This window comes from Eretmochelys imbricata, chromosome 3 (assembly GCF_965152235.1).
Source record: "Eretmochelys imbricata isolate rEreImb1 chromosome 3, rEreImb1.hap1, whole genome shotgun sequence".
NCBI lineage: Eukaryota > Metazoa > Chordata > Testudines > Cheloniidae > Eretmochelys > Eretmochelys imbricata.
Genome location: NC_135574.1, coordinates 188,473,938 through 188,495,717, shown reverse-complemented (window position 1 = coordinate 188,495,717; position 21,780 = coordinate 188,473,938).

The window sequence follows — 21,780 nt, the reverse complement described above, 5'->3', positions numbered from 1 at the left end:
TCACACATTATCCTGCAGTATGTGCAGAACCAGAACCTGCAAAAGCAGGCAAAGAGGTGATGGCAGCACAGTGACGAGAGTGATGAGGTTATGGACACAGACTTCTTTCAAAGTACGGGCTCCAGTAATTTGGACATCCTGGTGGCAATGGGGCAGGCTCATGCCGTGGAGCGCCGATTGTGGGCCTGAAAAACAAGCACAGACTGGTGGGACCGCATAGTGTTGCAGGTCTGGGATGATTCCCAGTGGCTGTGAAACTTTCGCATGCGTAAGGGCACTTTCATGGAACTTTGTGACTTGCTTTCCCCTGCCCTGAAGCGCATGAATACCAAGATAAGAGCAGCCCTCACAGTTGAGAAGTGAGTGGTGATAGCCCTGTGGAAGCTTGCAACGCCAGACAGCTACTGGTCAGTCGGGAATCAATTTGGAGTGGGCAAATCTACTGTGGGGGCTGTTGTGATCCAAGTAGCTAATGCAATCACTGAGCTGCTGCTATCAAGGGTAGTGACCCTGGGAAATGTGCAGGTCATAGTGGATGGCCTTGCTGCAATGGGATTCCCTAACTGTGGTGGGGAGACAGACAGAATGCATATCCCTATCTTGGGACTGGACCACCTTGGCAGCCAGTACGTAAACCGCAAGGGGTACTTTTCAATGGTGCTGCAAACACCGGTGGATCACAAGGGATGTTTCACTGACATCAACGTGGGATAGCCGGGAAAGGTACATGACACTCGCATCTTCAGGAACTCTGGTCTGTTTGAACAGCTGCAGGAAGGGACTTACTTCCCAGACCAGAAAATAACTGTTGGGGACGTTGAAATGCTTATAGTTATCCTTTGGGACTCAGCCTACCCCTTAATATCATGGCTCATGAAGCCATACACAGGCACCCTGGACTGTAGTAAGGAGCTGTTCAACTATAGGTTGAGCAAGTGCAGAATGGTGGTAGAATGTGCATTTGGACATTTAAAAGCACGCTGGTGCAGTTTACTGAGTCGGTTAGACCTCAGCGAAATTCCCATTGTTATTGCGGCTTGCTGTGTGCTCCACAATATCTCTGAGAGTAAGGGGGAGATGTTTATGGTGGGGTGGGAGGTTAAGGCAAATAGCCTGGCCACTGATTACGCACAGCCAGACACCAGGGCGATTAGAAGAGCACAGCAGGGTGCGCTGCGCATCAGAGAAGCTTTGAAGAAACACCAGTTTCATGACTGGCCAGGCTACGGTGTGACAGTTCTGTTTGTTTCTCCTTGATGAAAACCCGCCCCCTTGGTTCACTATACTTCCCTGTAAGCCAACCACCCTCCCCCGTTCGATCAACACTTGCAGAGGCAATAAAGTCATTGTTGTTTCAAAATCATGTATTCTTTATTAATTCATCACACAAATAGGGGTCTAACTGCCAAGGTAGCCTGGGAGGGGTGCAGGAGGAGGGAAGCACTGGGTTGGGTGGTGGATGAGGAGAGGAGGGACGGAGAAGGCCACACTGCACTTCAAAACTTATTGAATGCCAATAACTTATAACTTATTGACTGCTTGGGCAGTCTTCTGGGATGGAGTGATTGGGTGCCCAGAGCCCCCCTCCTTTCCCTCCCCTGCATTCTTGGGCGTCTGGGTGAGGAGGCTATGTAACTTGGGGAGGAGGGTGGGCAGTTACACAGGGGCTGCAGTGGTGGTCTTTGCTCCTGCTGCCTTTCCTGCAGGTCCACCAGACGCCGGAGCATATCAGTTTGATCCACCAGTAGCCTCAGCATTGAATCCTGCCTCCTCTCATCACGCTGCCGCCACCTCTCCTCTTGCTCCTGCAACCTCTCATCTTGCTCGTCCCTCCTGTCCTCGTGTTCATTTTCTGCTTTCCTGGTCTCTGCCATTGTTTGCCTCCATGCATTCTGCTGAGCTCTTTCAGTGTGGGAGGACTGCATGAGCTCAGAGAACATTTAATTGCGAGTGCTTTTTTTTCACCTTCTTATCTCTGCTTGCCTCTGGGATGGAGATGATAGGGGGAGTGTTGAAACATTTGCAGCTGCAGGAGGAAAAAAAGGGAGAGTAGTATTTAAAAAGACACATTTTAGAGAACACTAGACTCTTTCACGGTGAACCAAGCTGTTAACATTACATAGCACATGTGCTTTCGGTACAAGGTCGCATTTTGCCTATTATAGTGAGGGCCTGCTGGTTTGGTGTGAGAGATCACACATGCAGGGCCGGGCAACAGAATTTGGCTTACAGGCAGCCATGGTAAGCCACAGTCTTTCAGCTTCTTCAATCTTCATAACATGTGGGAATGGTTTCAAACAGCAGCACCCTCCTTTCCCATATCAAGCACCCGTTGGGTTGGCCATTTAAAAGGAGGGGCTGCGGTTTTTGGGTTAACGTGCAGCACAAACCCAACTAACCCCTCTCCCCCCCAAATTCTCTGGGATGATCGCTTCACCCCTCCTCCCACCGCATGACTAGTATCAGGGAAGATCCCTGCCAGCCAAACGCGAACAGCTCAGTGTGAACACCCCCTCCCCCCACCGTGTGGCTAAAAGCGGGGATGATTTCTTTTCAGCCACAAGCAAACAACCCAGCAGGAACGGCCACCTCTGAATGTCCCCTTAATAATGTTTCTGGAGGATTTCCGCTCCATCCCCAGACACATTAACAGACTTTTCCAGTAGCTGTACTGGCTGCGAATGCATCTCAAGTCTTCAGGGCAAATTAATCATTAAACATGCTTGCTTTTAAACCATGTATTATATTTACAAAGGTACACTCACCAGAGGTGCCTTCTCCGGCTTCATGGTCCGGGAACCCACTTTGGGAGGGTTGGGAGGGTATTGGCTCCAGGGTGATAAACAGTTCCTGGCTGTCCGGGAGAACGGTTTCTCTGCTTGCCTGTTGTGCACTATCCTCCTCCTCCTCCTCATCTTCCTCATCCCCAAATTCCTCATCCCTGTTGAGGGAGACTCCCCCCTTGCAGGTGTCCACGGACAGGGGTGGGGTAGTGGTAGGGGCACCCCCTGGAATTGCATGCAGCTCATCATAGAAGCGGCATGTCTGGGGCTCCGACCTGGAGCGGCTGTTTGCCTCTTTGGTTTTTTGGTAGGCTTGCTGAGCTCCTTAAGTTTCATGTGGCACTGCTGCAGGTCCCTGTTATAGCCTCTGTCCATCATGCCTTTGGAAATTTTTTCAAATATTTTGGCATTTTGTCTTTTAGAATGGAGTTCTGATAGCATGGATTCATCTCCCCATACAACGATCAGATCCAGTACCTCCCGTTCGGTCCATGCTGAAGATCTTTTGCGATTCTGGGACTCCGTGGTCACCTGTGCTGATGAGCTTTGCATGGTCACCTCTGCTGATGAGCTCGCCACGCTGGCTAAACAGGAAATGAAATTCAAAAGTTCCCGGTGCTTTTCCTGTGTATCTGGCTAGTGCATCTGAGTTGAAAGTGCTGTCCAGAGCGGTCACAATGGAGCACTCTGGGATAGCTCCTGGAGGCCAATACAGTCGAATTGTGTTCACACTACCCCAAATTTGAGCCATCAATGTCGATTTCAGTGCTAATCCCCTCGTCAGGGAGGAGTACAGAAATCGATTTTAAAAGCCCTTTAAATTGACTAAAATGGCTTCGTCGTGTGGATGGGTGCAGGGTTAAATCGATCTAACACTGCTAAATTCGACCTAAACTCGTAGTGTAGACCAGGGCTAAGATACACCCCTTTATGTAGGTCTTCCCTCCAACAAAGGTGCCTACAAAATGGCTAGTTCCCTCACTCCTCCTGTCGATACAAAGATAGGATATAATGGAGGTAGGAGTGAAGAAAATAGTCTAATCAAGGACAACGTTCCCTCTAATTTTTGACAGGCCGTGTGCTCAAAAAATTTTTTCTGTGCAAATTTATGACAGGCCGTGTGCGCAAAAAATTTCTTCTGTGAAAATTGTTCTGCTTCTGTGTGTGCGGTGTTTCGCCGTGTGCACGGGTCTAGGATCTGTGTGCGCACGCACACGTGCACAGCTTAGAGGGAACAGTGATCAAGGACATTAATTACTACTTCTCTTAATTGCTGTATTTGCCATTTGAACTGAAGAGTGCACAACAGAGACTGAGAAACAGATTGAATTTAAGTCCACAGTGATTATTTAAACTACAGGCATTAGAATAACAATCCAGGATGGTTGACACTCAGGAGTACCCCAAATTTTAAAGCACACCAGTTATAAATCTAAATATCTCTGTACTGAAGTAGAGTATTCTATTTGCGCAAAAGAAACTTCAAAAATATAGGATTACTTTATACAGTCAATGGAAAAAAAATCTAATACACTTCACTATGTATAAAATCGATAGATGGTTTTTATCTTACCATTGTTGTCTTTTAACTAAAGCATCTGAAATTCAGTAAATATATTCACTTGGCCTACTTCTTAGATTTTTTTTTTTTAGTTTCCCTGTAATTGAATATCACATAATTTAATGGCCTTACTTTGTATTGCTGGGATAACGAAAACTTGATTTGATAAAATAAACAAGTTAGTGTAAGCAGTTTTTATAGAGGAATAAGCCTGGATGTCTTTGGAACTAATTATCTAGAATACGTTTGAAAACTTTTAGGCTTGTTAAAAAAAGCAAACCAGTGATATACAGCATTTCATCCCTGAAACAAGATACTGTTTATTGAGAGAAAGCAACTTTTCTTATAAAACCTGGCTGTATTTTTACTGCATCTCTGAAAGGAGGAAATACTTTTGTCTGGGCAAGACCCCAAGGGTGCATTTCTTAATTTCTCAGTTAATTTTATTCTGGTATCTGAGGTAGGTGTGAGGAAATTTATGTAGTTCATTTATGAAAATGTGCAGATTTTACCGCAAAAGAAAAAAAACCCATTTTTATGGTGAATATTCCTTCAGAAGACTCACAGTCAGTGTAGTCAGCACTAACAAGCAGATGGATGTATTTGAATGCCATTATCTTGTGTACAATGATATTATCTCTTTCATGAAAAATTCAGCAGTTTGGGATGCATTAGTCAAGGGGAAGGAGGAAGTAAAAAAGAAAAATATAGTGAGAAAAACATGATCAGACTCGGAATCCCTGAGGGAGGTCACATTGCATCATTTAGCAGGAGAATGAACAATGCAGAAGGAGCAAAGTTGGTGGAATTACTGTCTGCTTTCCTTATGGTATTCTTGGCTCCGAGTTCTATTCAAGCCCTGAAGCTGTAGGTGGGCAGCTCTTGGGCCTGCTAAAGCATCACACCATGACATTTTTATCATCAGTCTAGGAGAAGAAAATAAATTTGCTAACAGAATAGAGTTGGCAGGCTAATACTATCTTGTCACATTCCAGCCATCTCCAGGTCTGGCCTGAGCCAGAGGAAACAAGAATGTGGGCCAGGAAGTCTTGATGGACACATTGTTACATAGAAAACATTGATATACAAGAAGTGGGTTTTATTGCAGTGTACAATGCAAGATATTGTGGAGGAGTCTGGGGCTATAGCCCTGTCTCCACTGTCCCCATACCCTTTGAGGATGCTCTGTTGGAGCTTGCCTTGAACACACACTAGAAAACAATTGAGAAAAAGTGTGACTTCCATTAGCACAAGTCAGTAGTTGTGAAAAAGGGTATGTTCCAAAGCCTAATGAAGACAATGGGACTGTTTCTGGGCTTTGGATGTGGCCCAGATTGTCTTACTAAAATGGTGTGCAAATAAACTTTGTGAATGACTAAATAGGGAAAATACGCAATGTCCTGCATGTATGGCTGCAGGCATAAGTGTGGGAACAGACATGTAAATCCAGATAAGACCTTCACAATTCATTACACAATATGTGACCTTTGTACAAGATCCCCCTGCTATCTTATATGTGAATAACTCCCAATAGAAGTCTTATGTATGCACCAACCAGACGATTAGGTGGTATAAAAATAAGAATATTCTGTTTGATTTACTCAGATGTTTGTCATTTACAGTGCCACCTAACCATAATGACCATGGGCTTTGTTTTCACATACTGTCTCTTCATGTATCCCAGCTGAAATGGTGTCAGGCCCAGGTGTATTAATTTTCTTAGACAACTCTAACATTTTAATCTCTAATTGGGAACTATGTTATCAAAATGGTGTGTTATCTAATTCTCTTGTGCAATGTTCTCTTTAAAACAAAACTTTGGGGCAGAATAACATCTGGTGGGTGAGAAAAATGCAGGTTGATCCTATAAGAATAAACTCTCTTTTCCTACTGAAGGGAGTTGCTCTGAGAACGTTGCATTTTGGGAATGGAGTGGGATGGGGTAGGTAGGTTAAGGAAGGTTACAAAAGGAAGAAGTGGGACTGAAAAGAATATTTAATCTAAGTTGTAAAGGAGCTTGGAACCACACCACAAGCATCATAATTAACTTTAATAATTATAAATGTAAATGCAGACAAGCCACAAGGTTTTAATGGTGTGCCACATGCTTCTGCTAATTATTTTAGAGTTTGGACACATTCAGTGCCAGCTAATTATAAACCCTGCTATGGAAATCATCTGTTTATATTAGACTTATTGATCTCTAGTGTTTAAGCAATATGAAAAGGGAAATCTACAATGCTGTACCATCTGCTTTGTATTCCTAATTGCCTTTAAAGAATCAAATATATAAATAGTCAGCTTTTTATATGTTGAGCTTCAAAACCATTCAAGAAACATGTTTTGCAAATGTAAGCGAACAAGAAAGAGATGGAGTATTAAAAACGTTGCCTTTTTAAAAAAAGTTTGCCGTTCTTCTGTCTGTCAATTCACTGACTTCAACATGGGACTAGAAAATGCCCATGTCCCAGAAGTCTCACATATTGGTCAAGCCAGCTGAGAAGTTATACAGTTTATCATTTACATCTTTTAATTGCCCATTTTCTTTTACTCCCTTCCATCAAAAATACCTTATGGCCATGAACATTTCTTGTTATTCCATTTAATGGATACACAGGAAAAGAGGAAAGGAAATTAATGTTCAAACTAACGATCACCTCCTTTGGGAAGTATTTGGCTTTATAGCTGATTAAGTCTATTGGGCGGTGTGATGCGTATTTGGTTTTGTGGGGTTCAGACTGGTTATTTCTAGTTAAAAGTGAAACCATTGTGCATTTCTATTATTTCATAATAATTCCTCATTAAACCTATTGTATGTCAGGTAATAAGAAATATCCTATTTTCAGTATGTTTTATCTACCTAGGGCTGCATTCTCAAATGGGTGGATTCTTTTTTGTTCATGAAATTTGTGCCTACAAATATGAATGAATGCACCTCTTGCTGCCTGATTGTGGACACAGATAAATACTCTGCTTACAGCCACTATTAATTGTGTCTTTAAAATGACTTCCTTGTATTAATCATAATACTAAAGTTTACATGTTCAAAGTGCTGTACAATCCTTACACAACTCCAGTGAGATAGGTTTCAGAGTAACAGCAGTGTTAGTCTGTATTCGCAAAAAGAAAAGGAGTACTTGTGGCACCTTAGAGACTAATCAATTTATTTGAGCATAAGCTTTCGTGAGCTACAGCTCACTTCATTGGATGCATACTGTGGAAAATACAGAAGATGTTTTTATACACACAAACCATGAAAAAATGGGTGATTATCACTACAAAAGGTTTTCTCTCCCCCCACCCCACTCTCCTGCTGGTAATAGCTTATGTAAAGTGATCACTCTCCTTACAATGTGTATGATAATCAAGGTGGGCCATTTCCAGCACAAATTCATTAGCCTCATTTTACAGATTGGGGAAAAGCAGCAGAGAATAAGGGCTTGTACACACTACCACTTATATTGGTATAACTTGTGTTGCTAAGGGGTGTGAATAGAGTGATAGAAGTGACCGACCGTGGATAGCACAATGTTTGGAGGAGAGCTTCTCTCACCGACATAGCTACCACCTCTCACGGACGTGGTTTTATTATGCTGATGGCATAGAGTGTTTTCACCAGATGTGCTACAGCAGAGTTTTTTGTGTAAACTAGCCCTAAATCACTTGCACAACATCAAAGAGGCAGAATTAGAATTCAGGAATTCCTGGCTCTCAGGCTCAGACCCAGGCCCATTCCTTCAGACCACACTGTTTTACTTTGGAGAAATGCGGGGGGTAGGTGTTTAGGCTAGAATTTCAAACTGACCGTCCTGATGGGTAATCATTTGGCTGCATTTTTAATTTGGATCTTCAGGTTATATAAGAAATTACTTTACTTTTGGAGTAACCCCACCATGAGCATAAGAAAAATAATAATAAAGCAGATCCTCATCTGATGTAAATTGCTATGTAGTGCTGTTGACTGTTTCACTTTATACCAGTTGAGGACCTGACCTAAGAATCTTCATTACCCATTTTGACAATAGGGTATTTCATTATATACTGTTTAAACTAGGAAATTGTGCCGATTGCCAGTTGGTGTATATTGGTGTAGTTCTGTTTAAATCAGTGGAACTATGCCAATTTGCACCAGCTGAGGATCTGGCAATGATCATTTAAAATTAAATAAGTTAAAGCACTTTGAATGTAGCAGTTAAAAGGCCCTGGTCCTCTACGGCCTTTCCCTCTTCTGGAGTCATTTATGTGAAAAGTGAGTGTAAAACATTCTGATCCAGTATCATTTTATACCTACTTTGCTCTCATATTGCATTGGTGTAAATGCTTACATACGGAGTGAGAATCAAGCCCTAAGAGCACACTGCTGTTATTTCCTGCTGTTAATCCCTTACTTGCTTGTTAGGAAGGTATTACTTTGTTTCCCATACTCTTTAAATTGCTCTGCTTAGTCTGGCACTTTAGAAGAAAAGTGTATCACACACTGCTTTGTGCTTATCCTTTTCTACTGCATATGCACCCCCTTACTTTTAATCTCTCCACATGTATATTAGTAGTGCAATCTGTTATTATTATCTGAGTTTACTATAATTAGGGCTCCCAGTTTTCTGCAATTCAGCAGTGGAAGAAGTGGAGCTTTAACTTTCTATTGCTTTAAAATTCCATTGTTCCCCCTTTCCCCCCAAAAGTACGGTACTAAGACAAAAGGCACAAATGGAAGTGGCTTTTCAATAACCTTTCAAATAACCTTACCAATTACCATGAATAACATTATTTTAAAGCTCTTAAAGAACCAATCAGCCCCCTAATCAGGCTCTCAGATAATTATCATCTTTTCCCTTTATTCCACCAGCATGGATAGGAGTACTGCATTAGCCACGTAGCGTCATTTGTAATGCTGGTGTCAGATAGATGGCTGAACGGAGCTTGGGAAGACAGTCCAGTATCTTGGCATCATGTGACCTAGAGCTTGGCTATGGCAATATGGGGCTCAACTGTGCAACTTGAAAAGTTGACTTCATTTATAATGCTAATGTCTGGCAGCTGTCTGAACAGCGAACACCAGCCCTGTTCTGGTGGGCTGGGGCGGCGGGGGGACAGGACTGTTACTCCATCTCCTTCCCACTTCTCCCTCTTTTGTGACATTGCTCCTTGGAAGGAGAAAGGACTAGGTAGCTCCTTCACACAGGGAGTACTATCATGCTCTGTCCTTATGAAGAGGACAAGAGAAGATTACAATCTAGACTGTATTGTTTAACCTTTTCAGAACATACTACTGCATGAGCAAACACCATCATTTTGCCTTGGCACACGTTATGTCCGCAACTGCCTCTTGTTGTACGATTCACATTTCTAGCTTTTTTGTTGTTGCACCTGTGTTTCCACCACCACCCTCTGTGCAGCCCTTGTTCTCTATAGGTTTTACACTGCTAGAATTGTGCAGTTAACTCTGAATCTATGAGTGAAAGTTGTCACCTCAGAAGAAAACCCAGAGAATTAATTGAATTGTGACTCAGGAGTTGTGAATCCTGCAGGATTTGGCTAATAAATCAGATCCTGCCATTTGGTCTGGTTCACTTCCAGCCCTTCAGATTTGGTTGGAGGTTCATGTTGAGAAGGCGGCAGTAGGGACTAGTGAATAGGACATGGCCATAAGGATTCAGAGGACTAGAACCCAGATTAGTTGGGCACCAGATCACTGGCGCTTCCACGCCACCACTCACTAGCCATGGCAGAGCTACAATCCATGAACTAGCAACCCTGGGGGTTGATGGGGAATAAGCCCCTCAGGAAATGCTGCCCGTGGAATACCCGATTGGCAGCACCCCCAATGACCTCTGATTAGTCAAGACACATTATTTAAGCCTGGAGGGAATTCCAGGAGGCTGTCTGTGGAATCTGGTAGCATCTGGCTTGTTGTTACAACACACCCTGCTCTCATTCCCAGTTTTGGACTCTGGGTCTGACCCTTGATTTGTAATTCCTGGCACTGACTTAGACTCCTGCTCCAACCACCAGGAACTACTGCTGCTCTGACCACTAGGCCGGACTCCTGGTCCTTACCTGCTAGGCCAGTCTGCTCATGACTCAGCCGCGACAACTGCCCTGGGTATCAGGGGACCTATTTCCATCTCTGCCACTGACTGACTCTGACTAGGGCAAGTCACTCTCTGTGACTTTGTGTCTGTTCCTACTGTTTCTCTCTCTTGTCTATTTAGATTGCAAGCTCTTTTGGAACAAAAATCTGCACTCCTCTGTGGGGCACAGTAGCCCTCACTGAAGTGGTACTTTGTGAAGCTTTCTTACTGAGTGTACTTGTGGAGGGGGCCAGGCCAGTTAGGGCTTTTTAGGTCATGACAGGCATCTTGAGTTTCACCCAGAAGGGAATTGGCTGCTCGCAGAAACTAAGGAGCACAGGTGGGAGATATTCTTATCAGTGTACCTTGCTTAAAAACATACAACTGGCTCAGCTGCCTATCTTCCAACTACTTCTCCAATATCACTCCAGGGAGAGTGACTTACAGGAATGTAACCTTGAGTTGACAAAGGCAGGAATCACTTTGGGAAGGGCAGGATACGAGAGGAAGAGACTTCTTCTGGCTAGATCGTGATGAAAAAAGTTGTTTCTTGGCACTGCTGCTATGTGGACAAAAAGAGAATGCTGGAGCCTGGAGGGTTGTTGAGGAGGTTGTTGCACTGATTTTTTTTGTCACCTGCTTGTCTTCTTCAGTGTCAGTACTAAATATCACCATATAGTAATTAGCAGGCTCGCCACTGGCTCAACCACCCCCAAGATGAACTTCACATACATAACCCAGAACACATTACTGGCTAAAAGCTCTGGGACTCTGATGACATCACAAACCAGGACAGCTTCAGCAGCATTGTGTCTACAGTTCAAAACCTCCTGGGGGTGAATATACAATAGTTTGGTACTGTCTTGTGTCATCTGCATGTCACATTCCATTTAAAAAATGGAACTGTGCTTTTGTGTAGATCTTCTCAAAAACCCATCAAGATACATTTTTTAGCAAGAAGCGGGCACTGTGGAGGAAACAGAAACTAATCTATTGCTATAAAATGGGAATTGTAATTTAAAATAAACCCCAAACAAAGTGCATTGCCAAACTATATTTCAAGTTTTAGGCTGATATACTTTGAAATGGCAAAGATATTAAACTCCCCCAAGATAAGGGTTTATAATAGAAACTTCAGTGACCCTCCACTATAGTGGGGCCTTTATGGTACTATAATTAGGGTTATTGAGATGAAGTCAGGCAGATAAATGTTAACATTCTGCTCATTAAAATAGTCTTATTCAGAGAATCAAGGATACTGCATTTCATAAAGTGAATAATATAAACTTAACTTGCAGCTTCTTCGATTACGTGTTGGAAAGAGTTAAAATTCTCTACGTAGATCACTGAAGTTTTATTATATAAGATGACCTTAGGAACTGTCATCCCCCTTGAATTTATACAAAGAATTCAAAGTAAAGGTTTTCTAGGTTACGCTTCCTTTTTCAACCCTTTGTCCTGTCAGCTCAGTCCTTGATATCTTCATCTGCCGACATGCCCAGATGTGCAATGAATGTTGATTTGAGCTGGCCCCGCAACCCCTCCCTGCTGGTGTCATTAAAACCAGGGAGGTAGCTGCTCCCCTGGCATCTTTGGCAAGGCTTGGCTTTACACTGTGGACTAAATTATTGATGAAGAGCACTTCTGTCGCAGTGTGTTTTACCCACCTTTAAATGAAACAGTGCGGATAGAGCTGTCATTGCCTCCTCACTCCCTGCAACTTCTACATGACATTTATGATGTGGTTCAGATTGCACTGAAGCAATTAATTTCCAGTAGAGCCTGCACTCAGAATGAAGATCCCTGACAATTACCCTGGGTTGCTTTTTCAATGAGCATACTACACAGTCATCGATACTGTATACAAAAGAAAACATCACAATATACTGTAATGGTTTGATGAATTCATAATTCACCCTTTCTTTTTTTTTTCTGAATGTGATGCCTGACTTCTGAACTTCTCTCTCACATGCTTTCGGCACCAAGATATTTTTCTAGCAGTTTGGGTTCTCCATATTTGCAACCCACGCTTAGGGCCCAATCCTACCAGGTTCTGAGTGGCCTCAGCTCCCGTTATGTCACTTGGACCCGTGTTTTGTAATTGCCTGCAGAAAGTTTTACCAAAGTCACAAGACCGATCCATTCTCTTTATAGCATGCATATCTATGTACCTGCGAGCAAATCATGTTTTAAAATCTGTATGCTGCCGATAAAACGGCAGTGCTATGGCTGCTGTTACATAACTCTTTTAGTTACAGTCTATGTGAATGTAGTTATTTTTGCATGTGAAGAGTGCTGCTTTCTTAGAATTTCTGCAGAATACTATAGAATAGTATTCATTCATCATGACTTTTGTACGTCAGGTTTCCCAAGGCCTGATAGTGCCCCTCCCCCCATTTATATGTGACCATTGCCAATATGTGGTCAGCAAAATTTCATGCACAGGCTTGGGCATAATGAGCTATTCTACGGAGGTAGAGAACATGGGCCAGGACACTGGAATGCATCCACTACTTCATCTGAAAAGATGCCATCAACTTCCACATGAACAGTTGCCAAAGTTGGACAGAGGTGGTCATGGTTTCTCATTTTGGCTTTAGCATAGCACAATTTTGCTTTCCCCAACAACTGCACTGTCACATGAGCATGGGGTGAGAATTCAAACTGGCACCTAGGTATTATGGTGATGCCCTTTTTAGTAATGCATTAAACAGACATACAGACAGGTAGCTTGTCCTGATAAGCATTAGACTCAGAGGTGAATATTCTGAAAGCTAAGCCATTTTGACACAAGTACTTATTACTAGGAATGTATTTGGATAAAAGAAGATGAACTTTTATACAAATCCTGAAACAAACCATATTGGAGATTTGGAAAACTCTATATAATTTTAAAACATATTCCATGCCATTTTCACACGCCTCTGTACTTCCTGTCTTGGCAGGGACCTGAAGTGCATTCTCTGGCTTACTGCTAATACTGGTCTTATTTGTTTTGGCCTAATATAATTTGACTTCAACATGAGGCCTGGCTGCTCAGCACTTTTGAAAAGTAGGCACTTTTAGACTTAGGAGCCTAAATTTGGGCATTAATTTTTGAAAATCCTAGCTTTAGCTATTTGATGTTCTATTTATTTATTTATTAATTACACATCTGTACTTCCAAATTTCAGCTGGGGAAGGAAGTGGAGATTCTACAGTTAAAAAGTTTTTCTTGCAGTTTGTTTGACCTGACTGAAACTACGAATTTCAAATTCTGAATTCTTACTAGAAAGCCTGTAGAGATGAATTTTTTAACCCAATGAGATGTGGATATGTTTGGATATGTCAACCAAATCTCCAGACCTCTTAAGGGTCACTTATTATTAAAAATTACACAGGCCATGTATCAAAATTACTGCTGATTGAGATTGTCATTCTGGATGGCAAATCCTCTAAAACATTTTAAAGAAAACACAGTGGACTGGCAAGTCCTCTTTGTGCTCTGGAGGAGTTTCTTTGTTCCTTCATTATTGTATTAAGGTATGCTACTATGGGTATGTGTAGATCACATCAGAAGTTAGAAGTTGCTGATCTAACTGAATTATTGAAAATGACTTTAAAATGTCTTGATCATCTTTCATCATAGTGTTTCTAAAATTATTGGGCTGAATTCTGAAATCCCAAGGGATACAGTTTGAATAAGGACTGAGTAAAAACTGAGAAACCCATTCTTCATATTTTAGTGAAGTTTCTGTTTTTAATAATTTTGCCATTCATTCTGTTGTTCAGCTTCTAAAGACAAGTTTATGCAATTCATTGCAGTATTATGAAAGCAAATGAGTAATGTTTGTTACTTTTATGATAACATGTTTGATGTCTTTTATCATCATTTTTAGGGTCCTGAATGTTTTAAAATCTCCTGTCTGAGATATGAGGGGGTCTCTTCCATACACCCTATTGGCTCCCCTCTAAAGTCCCCAGCACTCCCCAAGGCATGATTTCATATCCAAATCCTCCTGGCCAAGGACAGCTCCCTTAAACACTGATTCCTCTAATCCTGGGAACTGATGCCATATACAGATAGGGGCCAAATCTAAAATCTTTTGTCATAGGGCCAACATAGCTATTCTGTCTGAAGTCCCTCTTATAGATGCAGTTATAACAGTAAAACTATGGTTTCCCCTCCCCAGTATAGCTTATTTTGTTCATGGGGGCTGGAATAAGCTATACTCCACACTTAGAAGCACTTCACTGGTATAGCTACACCGACAAAGTGCTCCTAGCCAGAGAAAAGATAGTAACGGAAAACATCATTTGGTGTTACCCTTCCTCCACCTTGCCAATAGGTAGGTATGAGGGATGCGCTAACCTCACTCTGTTCAGAATTTGGATGATGATTTAAATACGTGGATGCCTGTGTGAACTATCTGGCCCTTTCATGGGTCCTGAACAACAGCCCATTGAAGTCAATGGGCAAACTTCCATTAACTTCAGTGGATGTTGGATCAAGCCCTTAGTTCCTTCCCCATCCAAACAATTCTACTCTGGCCACATACACACACATGCCCATTGCTCCCACAGACCACTTGACTTATTGCCAGCAGGGTTGGACTCCCCATATCTTGAGTTGTTTTAGGGAAGGGAAAAGGACCAATGGCCTTCTACCCACCCCCTATGTTTTAAGGATGCAATTGGCTGGCCTAATTCCCATCTTACTTTTGGGGGTGGGGCATGAACTAGTAGACCAATTCCCCATGAAATCCTTTAGGAGACATGTTTTGAAGTGTTGGCTGCCAGTCCATCCCACTTTTCTACTATAACAGAATAAGCAAAGTCCGCTCTTGTCCAGCAACTACTAATCCTTTAATCTGGTCTAGGGATGGGATGCCTCTGAGAAGGCAAGGGTCATCTCAACCTCTTTTTAAGCCAGGAATGTATAGTCATGAGTTTACACAAGTTATAGCTGCACCATTAGTGCTCTAATGCCACCCTCTAGCCCATGAAGTTAAGTGCCACATATAAGACTAAGATATGCATCTTTCATATAAAAGCACAAACATATCAACCAACATTTTCAAACATGGTGCTTAATGTTAGCTGCCTAAATCAAAGCAGCTTCATTTTCAGAGGTTCAGGGAGCTGTGGGAGATGGGTCAAAGGACGAAGGAAGTTCTGAAGGGCTGGAGAAGTGAGGTTTTGTGTGGGATACTGGACTCTCCTTAGTGCTGCTGGCTGGTGTGCCAAGGCAGTCAAGTTGGCAGAGAGGGGTGAGGAGCAGAACTGGTGAGTTGGGGAGACAGTCTGGGAAATATCAGGAAGCAGCTACAATAATTAACAGTATGTCAGCTTCACCTGCTGGAGCTGAAGAGAATCTATGATGAATTAGAGGGAAAACTAGACTGAGTTACATTTTAAAAATAGGAAAAGGGCCTTCCTGTAAGATGTCATCAAAATTTGTGTGCGTGGTTTGGAATTTGTGGTGACTGATTCTTTAGTTACTGGGAGCCAAAAAAGGTGAGATTCCCAGAGGCAAATTTAAAAAAAAATGGATATTTGAAAATCTTTCAGACAAAGTTAATATATTGAAATAAAGAAACAAAAATCCAAAACCAACCAACCAAACTAAAACCTCTGAAAATGTCTGTCTTAGCTGTAGAATTGGGATCTGATTGTCCACCCCATCGCCAAACAAAACAAAACAAAGATAAAAATGCTGTAATGATCGATATAACTCCACTACTTCAGTGGAGTTATACCACTATATAAGTGCTATAATGCAGCCAAGAATCAGCCCTCTTGTATGTAAAATTTGGAGACAAAATGTAATAATTTAAGTATGAAATACAGGGATTTTCGTACTGGTCTAAGTGCAAATTTCAACATAATTTAACTCCAGAGTCACTACTGAGGCCTCCATAATGTTATTTTGAGGTTAATTTGGAAAGCCTCATTCAGTGTTTTGTCTGTGTAACACCCAGCGACATTAACGAGAATTGTGTGGTTTAGTTCAGCACACTGCTATGAAAATATCCCTTTCTGTGGTTGCTTATGTATATTGTTTCATTCGGCAAATGTATACCTTTCTTTGAAATGTTATTCTCAGATAGAACGTATTAATGTTTTTAATACAGTCATCTGTTCTCCCACAAGGTAGTCAAAGAAGCTTTGGATCTGAGTTCTGAACCTTTTCTTAATGACAGATTTCTTTGGTCAGAAGCAAGTCAAGCTCTCCCTTTGTCATCCTGGCTTATTTTTCACTCTTGCAGTCTTTCCATAAGACAGCAGTGAGAGATTGCTATGAAACTAATTAATGTCTGACAGACAAATCGAACCAAATATCCAAAGAATTCAGAGTATAATTTGTTCCCTCTAACAAAACAGAACACCACAATGCAAGAAACATATAGATGACATTATTACACTAACAAATAGCTGAGGGAATTTTCTTGCTCATTTTATCCAAATTAGACAATTTAAGACAATGGTGGTTAGAGTCCCCTCCTAGACTGTAGCTCAGTTACCTTGTTGTGTTGGTAGTTGCAAAGAGATCCATATGAAATATTACCTAAGAGGGAGGCTGTGTGCTTTACTGGACCTCTATTGTCTCTCGGAGTGCAACCACAAGGGAGAAATAAGGGTCATGTGTCATATATGCATAGCCAAAGTACAGAAGATTTATGACTTAGTGAATATGCAGATATGTTAGTGTTCTTGACCAAGCTGTGGATGCTGTCCTTGACTGTGTCTGAGGGTTTATAGTTTTCGAAAAAAAATACTTCAAAGAGAGAAAGAGACAAACAATTATACACACACTGTCTTGGCACACTTGGGCAGTGTTCTCTGCATTCGCAAAAATAATGACTGCTCATCCTATTCTCTTGGGGGGGAAATTTCCATATTTTTGCTTTCGAGGCACTTTCAAAGCCATTTACTGCCATAATTCATACACCACTGGATTAAGAAGCATATGCCTCTTAAAATCAGCAAGAGGCTATGTAGTGGATTTGCTGATTTAAGGAAAAGCAAAAAATGAAATAAAAACAAAATAAGGCAGATTGAGACCTACTTTTACTTTAGAGTAAATATAGCAGTACACAGGTCCAGCCATTAGGAAATTGTTTTAAGTTAATTGGATACCGTAAAAACAGATAGTCAAACTCCAATTTATTGACCACTACACTTGATAATTTCAAGTGTTAATGTCAAATCTTTTGGTCACCAATTATCACTAATTGTAAATTGCATGTTAAACATTAACTGTGATGGACTTGCATCTAGATTCTGAAACACTGCTTGAGGGTGGTCAGGGGGACATTTAGACTGAGAAATAGATGCTGTCTCTCAGAAACAAAGAATGGTCCTGTCATGCTTACTGTGAATGATCATGATTTGCAACAGAAGCCTACAATATGGTGCAAAAATACTTTACTTTTCTGAAACATATGCATCCCTTTTACTGAATTAGCACTGGGGTTGTTAGTAGTTTCAGTGTGGCTTTTGGGTTGTCTAATCAGTTGTCTGGGCATTTTGTCTCTTGGGATAGGATAAGCAGGGCTCTGTACATTCCTGCACAGAAACTGTGCCACAAAATCTAAGATTTCATTGAAAAAAAAAAGAAATTCTAGCCTTTAAGGTTGAAAAGAAAACCTTTCAAACATGAACCAAGTATAAACTCATACTGTAGGAGTCTGCAGGCAGCCTGAAATAATAGCTCTGAGAGGTGTAAACTGCTCCATTCTTCTTAATAGGTGTTATATATGAAGCTTGATGATGACACTTTAAAAGGCACACATAACTATGTCAGTGTTGATGATTTTTCCAGAAACATATTTCCAGCTAACATATTTATTCATGATAACTGCATGACACAGAGGAGACTGGGGTAGGGTGCATTGGGATATCTGGTTGTTGTCGAGGGTTGCTAAAATGGGAAATGAGTAGTTTATACTTCTCTCTAAAATTTGAATTCACCCCTACCTCTGCCCACAAGGGGAAGGGAAAAAGGAAATGTATCCCTTCCCTATCTTCTTGACTCCCTTCTGGGTACCAAACCCCAAACTGTCTCAACTGCCCCTACTCAGTTGGAAAAACCTTCTGCTTCCCCACGGTGACTTCTACAATGGAGCTGTGTTTCTTCAATGCACAAATTTACAGCACACTGAAGATCTGGGGTCAGCACAAAACTAAATATAAAAATACATAATGGAAGGAGTACTGTGCAGAATGGATTATTTGTGTTCATCTACATTTGCTAAATGTTGCTGTTTTAAAATTTTTCTGAATCTGTTGCTGATTCTCAGTGTGCGGCTCCAAAGCGCTACAGAAAACATAGTTATCTGCTGTGGGATTTAGGACCATCTTGCCTTAGGGTAGAAGGGGTCTTGACCATAAACTCTTGATCCACTTCTCTTTGAGTACAGTTAAGACCCTGCATATGCTTCCACACAAGGGAGTAAGGAGGTATAATGAGCGTTCCTACTGCCCTGCATGGGCTGTCCATTCTGCAGGTAGTTGTGTGGAATGGAGACACCTGCGTTTCCTCTGTGACAGGGGAGAGTTGACAGGGAGTGGTGCAACCTGGGCTTCATCACTCCGAGCACAGCTGAGCCAGTACAGAGGAAGAAGCAATCTGTGCCAGAAAAAGGACCATATGGGGAAAGCAGGATCACCATTTAGTCCCCACACTGCTCCTGGGACAACGCAACTACACACCACCCCTTACATGGGGTAGATTGCAAGGTGCTGACCCAGGCTATTACGAATAATGTACTTAAGTTTGCCCTCTGCAGGAGTCCAGCTGTACTCTCTCATTGGATTAATACACAGGCATTGTTGTGCTCCAGGGGAATGTTTACAAAACATACACTGGACTTCTGTGCAGATTGGAGCTGCTCATAAAATTGCTTTTGTTCAGTGTATTATTCTACCTGCATTCAGGATTTGGTTGAACAGGGGGCACTTTATAGGATTTCTGCCTTACAGTGAGATGACATAAATAGGTGGAAAACTGGATGACAAGATAATTTATTTGTTGAGAATTGGGACTTCCAAGGGAGAAGATAAGTTAAAAAATGTAAAATAAATGAAACATCTCATGTACTTGTGAGGCTGGTGACTACTGCTGTTAACACTGTGTGTGTGCGTAAATCTGAACTTTGGTACAGTATGCCCAATGTGTAAGTGGTGAGGGAATTCTGATTGGGCAAGTGTTCCTTCAGCTGTGACATGTACATATTACCATCCTTTAGAAAGTGATCCATGTTCTCCAGAAACAAATGAGCAGAACACGTATTGAAATGAACAGGAATCATGTATGCATATCAGTATAGTGGTCATGACCTAATTAAGCCACAAAATATTATACATACAAATGTTTAAGGGTTTAAATGTTATCAAGCTTTTCTAAAATTGGTGGCATTTCTGTAGAGCCAAAGTCCACCTTTTGATATGCATGTGCAATGTTGAGGTCAATGAGAGCTCTCTGCATATTTGATGGTAGAACTTAGTCCACAGAGTTAAAGTTTTCGATTACATGGGGTAGCTAATTTCTGTATTTTTTGGGTTGTTGAAAATCTCTACATTTGCTTCTAAGAGGGAGCTTCTGCACTGATAGTCTGGGTTAAACTGGAGTGATACAATAGTTACCCTACTGTATCTGAAATCAGGCCCAATATAATTTTGATCTTCTTTTGATGTCTTAAAAGCTTTCACACACAGATCTGATTTAAATCTCTGGTATCCTCCTTTTTCCTGAACAAAAATACAAGAAGTTTGAGGATACTGATTGAATAAGCCTACTGAATATAATCTTGGAATTCACTTTTTACTCCTATTTGAATGAACAAATAATCACATGCCTGTAATAATGTAAATTTTACTTTCATTATGATTGTACTCCCACAAACTAATTACATTTCAAATACAAAGCCTGTCAACTTTCCTGTTCTGGAGTGATAAAGGAACCTGCTGGGTAAAATAGCTGCCACTCATATATTATTTCTGGAAACATCCAACCTACTGCAAGAAAGAGTTCTTCTTTTTAAATTAGGGTGGGGGGAAACCATAGTAGATTTATTGTACATCTAAGTGGCTATCACTATCAATGTGACTGGAGGATTAATCAAAGTCTTTGTTTCAGTCTTTTTTTAACATCAGTGTTTCTTCTTGGAAAACCATGAATTTCCTGAGAATGTGACAGAGAATGAGACAGTGCAGATTCCAAAATGTGAATTGTTCTACTTAGGAAAGTTACTCCCATAATTTATTCAGGAAAAAAAAAGTCAGATGTACTTTTCAAGATCAGACTATGGTTTCCAATGATACTTAAGCTTAAATGGATGCCTTTGTGACTCTGGAGTTAACAGGATTCTTATTTTCCAAATCAAAGGGTGCCAACACATTTATTCATGTGGAATAGTGCCTTACTACACACACAGTCCCATTCATTTCAATGGGGCTACTCAGACTAAGGTATGGGTGGCAGGATCTGTCGGAAACTGCATAATCTTAAATAACTATCAATAGTCATGTATTTTCTCCTGCACTCCTCATCTCGCTGGTAGTTTCATGTCTGACTTTTCCATCTTCACATTAGCCTTTGCTGTAGAGCATGACTTGGAGCACACATGATGCCTAGCAATGGGAAATATGAGCCAGGCTGCTCACTAGTGTCAACTGGTGCAAGTACTGGTTACTGTCTGTGAGGGCTCATAGTGTATCTCAGCAAGAAATATGAACATCAGAATGAGCACATTCACATGAGATGCTAGTAGGAAGCTCCTAATGTGGAGTGGCCTCGTTCAGGGGTCGGCAGCCTTTGGCATGCAGCCCATCAGGGTAGGGTGACCAGACAGCAAATGTGAAAAATCAGGATGGGGTGGGGAGTAATAAGAGCCTATAAAAGAAAAAGACCCCAAAATCGGGACTGTCCCTATAAAATCGGGACATCTAGTCACCCTACATCAGGGTAATCCGCTGGCGGGCTGCGAGACAGTTTGTTTACATTGACCATCTGCAGTAGGGTGACCAGATGTCCCGATTTTATAGGGACAGTCCCGATATTTGGGGCTGTGTCTTATATAGGCGCCTATTACCCTCCACCCCCGTCCCGATTTTTCACACTTCTGGTCTGATCACCCTAGTCTGCAGGCACAGCCCTCTGCAGCTCCCAGTGGCCGCGGTTCACTGTTCCCGGCCAATGGGAGCTGCGGGAAGCGGCACGGGCCAGAGGGACATGATGGCTGCCACTTCCTGCAGCTCCCATTGGCCGGGAACAGTGAACCATGGCCACTGGGAGCTGCATGGGGATGTGCCTGTAGACCATTCGGCACACGGCCCACCAGGGTAAGCCCCCTGGCAGGCCAGGCCGGTTTGTTTACCTGCC